Below are 4,172 nucleotides of genomic sequence, written 5' to 3' on the forward strand. Positions count from 1 at the left end.
TGATCTTTGCAATGCAGAGGAAACACAGAAGCTGCATTAGAAGTGGCATTTAGATGCATTTACACAGTTTAATGCAGCTCTGAGGGACATTAAATACTTTAACCTGCAGTTACAAATGCATAAATGCTTTGATATTTTAAACATAAAACATTGAAAACTGATGTTGCACATCACAGACGACAATGTTAGCATCCGATAATTTTAACTAGGACTGCACGATAAATCGCATGCAATATTTAACGCACATCTTGTCAGAAAGCCGGTTCTGTAATCAGCGGTAAATCTCCATCACGTGCGTGCTTTCACATTGAGCAGCATTAACTACACAGAGCCGTTGTTATAACTACACAAGATGCGCGTTAAATATCGCATGCGATTTATCGTGCAGCCCTAATTTTAACTGTTGGAGAAAACTGGTTAATTTGAAGCTTTTTTGCGCTATTTTTATCTTCCGGGTTTAAAACCTGCATTGTGTTGACGTCACAATTTGTGACGCGGCAATGGACTAATAGTACATCGATGACGCGCCAGTGTCTATTAAATTATTCATGAGACTGCGTGTTCTTATCCTATGAGAAGACGCTTCGCTTAATTATTCACAACAGCATGTGTTGATTTGCTATGACAGACGTTTCAGACTGTGAGATGGCATCGAGCACCTGAGAGAAACATTCATGGACTGAAGTAGTGTGTTTCTTTTGTAATAAGAGTTCGGCACAAACGCAATTCATTCACTGTGTTTGGAATGATTTTTGTTGGAGAAACGGAGCAAAAACAGGAAATATGGTGTCTACATCGTAAGTCTCTTAATATTAACTTTATTGAACTGTTGTATAAAATCAATATCACATTTGTAATCATGCTGACTTTGAGAAAAAAACTTTTAGTGTGATATTAACTATATGAAATGATAAATATATACATTTTCTGCCCCATATCTTGAATTATGTGATAATTCTAAATGCATTTTAATAGACTGATTCATGCAGTGAAAGAACTCACTATAAATGCGCACGCGCAGTAGTCTAACCTGCTAGACTTCATCTAATGTATGCGCGTACTCTGTAGGTGTTTCGTTTGCTTTTCGCGATATACTCGATAATATCAAATTGCACATAGTTAAAACAACAATTACGATATTAAATCGCAGACCATACATATTGCACACCCCTATTCTGTTTAGATTTTTATAATGCATCGTCGTCTTATCAATCCACCAGTTCACATTTAAAGCACTGCGTGTTTGCAGGGTAAAAACATGGGTCGATTTTTGCATTTGTATAAACATCAGTTTTATTGAAAGTGCTCATTCATTCTGACAGCAGGTGGAGCGTTTGTTAGAAATATAACTGTTTCCCCGGTAACAGCAGAACACAGAGCAGCGCAGCACTGGACTTTGAACGTGCAGCGCTTGTTTATTTCATGAAATCATAGCCTTTTGAAGTTTAATCGTCACATTCAGCCATATCGCAATTCTGGTCTTTCCGTCCCCAAATTTAAGACCTCTTGAAATCATTAAGACTTTCTTGTACAATTTAAGACCCGCGGAAACCCTGTTTATGGAGTTAATAAAGTGGTCTGTTGCGGATATGAGATCTTTTTGGTGTTATAAAAAAAAAAATAGCATTTGGTGTTTGTGTTTTTTGTGCTTGTCCTTGTTTGTTTTGTTTTTCTATGAAGATCTGGCAACACTGACACTATTGCAGACAAAGTCCCTTTTCAAGGAAAGTCTGTTCACTCAGCCACTATATTTGCAACGCCTCCGAGCAGCTCAAACAAGACCAAATCCTATCTAAATGAATGGGGAATCCTGAAATCTTTCATTTAGAAGGCGGGATTATTTCACCATTTTGCACATTGCAGTTTCTCCCATTCATAAATATAGGAGTGAACCATCTTTGTATTTCTATAATCTGTTGCAGGGCTCGTGAGTGCAACTAGCCCAGTGTCAAAATGTGCTAAGGTTGACTTCTTTCACTGTTATTTTCTTGCATCTCGCATACAGACACTTTTCTGATGCACGTTCAAATACGTCATTAGCAACTAGTTGTTCAGTTCAGTTCTGTACACACCGCATAGAATTTCTGTAAATGCGGTTGTCACTACCTGTATTTTTCTGGAGTTAATGCAGTTGTCGAACGCGGTTGTTACTCCCGTATTTTAGTAAATTATGTTCAGAACGTGATTAAGGAGTAAAGGGTGAACTGACAACTGAATTTAGCTGCAGTGTACACATGGCCGGGATGTAACGATTCACTCAACTCACGATGCGATACGATTCACGATTTTGATTTCACAATACGATTTCCACGTGATTTTTTATTTTTAAATACGAGTTCAGACAAATTATACAGTAAATGAAATTGTGTCCTGCTTTTATTATTGCTTGGACAAAATACTGCACAGTTCTTTGTGAAATTGAAATATAACGAAACAAAATTGAAATTTGAATGTCTTCAAATCACCACACATCGTGTCTGTCTATAAGCGAGCTGCACGTTGCACAGTTGACACAGGAATGGTCACGTGCACAATTGAGGCAGTGTCACATTGTCACTAAAGTTTATAAATTGCATTACTTTTTAATTCTTGCCAATGTTTAACTATTCAGAGCTCACGCGCTCTCCTGGAGACAGTGCCCTCATACACACTCGCAGCGCACACACACAATGCCAGGTTCACATTACTCCATTTTGCTGTGAGTATGTGGTGCGTATTTTTGTAGCAATTACACCATAAATGCATACTATTAAAGTCTCCTGTGTTCCAGTCAACACATATGGCTTTTTGGCTAGGTTTAAAGAGAAAGAGCACTTTTAGATAAAGGCGGCAATAAAAGATGGCACTCGTGGCAGTAGGAAAACAAAGTTCTTTATGAACCGCAGGATTGCTTGTAATAAAGATTTAAATGCAAAAGGCAGTAGAACTGACTATATCTGTCAATGGTAAGTTTGTGATAACGTAAGCAAAGTAGTTTAAATATTTTGCCCCTTGCTTGAGCAACTTAATATTAATCTAGAATTAAATGCAAACGTAAAAAGCATTGCATGTGTTGCTTATATTTATTGTGTTTAAACATGTCTGTGAAAGATTGTATTACTGTACTGTGTAAAAAAAAAAAAAATCCGTGCTGCTTCCCCTCTCACAAGAGACACCTAAGAGGGGAATTCCCCCCATTTTCAAAAATGAAATTCAGGCCATTTTTTGGATATCTTTATCTTTATAGTTATTGTTCTTGGTGTGAACGGGCCTTAACCCTCCGCACATTTTTTATATTTAGTTATATTGAAAAAGTTTCAATTCAGTCTTACCTTTTTTTTACCTCGTTTTAACATTGATTTCTATGGAGATCAATGTCTATGGCGGTTGCTGTCGGGCAACGCATGTTTTCAACGCAATGGTTGGGATGCTCTGGATCAGCGTATACGACAGCGTGTTCCAGTTCCCGCCAATATCCAGCAACTTCGCACAGCCATTGAAGAGGAGTGGACCAACATTCCACAGGCCACAATCAATCTTTATAGTTATTGTTCTTGGTGTGAACGGGCCTTAACCCTCCGCACATTTTTTATATTTAGTTATATTGAAAAAGTTTAATTAGAAAAAGTCTTAGATCAGGGGTGTCAAACTCATTTAAGGTTGAGGGATGGATTTGTGCCCCTTGTGCGGGCCGAATTACCTTTTGTTAAACCCTAGTTTGCTCACAATTACATTAATATCAACTATACAAACTACAATATAATAATAAAAAAAAAATCTAGGACTTTTTTTTTTTTTAAAGATGCTTGGTTATTTTAGGGGTGTGCAACATTGACAATTTATTTTTTTTTATTTTATTGTTTTGATAGTGATAATTACCATATTTTGCAGTGTGTTTTTGAGATAGCACCTTGACTCTTGATATAGTTGGACATTACTTACCTATCGCGACAAATATTAAAAACTAAATTTCTTACAGGGCATTTTATTTTTGCGCCCATATATTGAATTATATTGTAAACTGATAGCCTTCACCCGGCACTGAAAAACTCTCATGATGTGTTTGTTTTTTTGCAAAGTTACAAAATGTCAACTCGCACATCATTTAAACAACAGTTAGGATATTAGTACACAACAAATATAGCACTCCTCGCTCATTTACTTTCTCCATGCAAAGCTGTCCAGTGCGTCAC

This window comes from Sinocyclocheilus grahami, unplaced genomic scaffold, assembly GCF_001515645.1.
Source record: "Sinocyclocheilus grahami isolate Dianchi unplaced genomic scaffold, SAMN03320097.WGS_v1.1 scaffold3159.1, whole genome shotgun sequence".
Taxonomy (NCBI): Eukaryota; Metazoa; Chordata; class Actinopteri; order Cypriniformes; family Cyprinidae; genus Sinocyclocheilus; species Sinocyclocheilus grahami.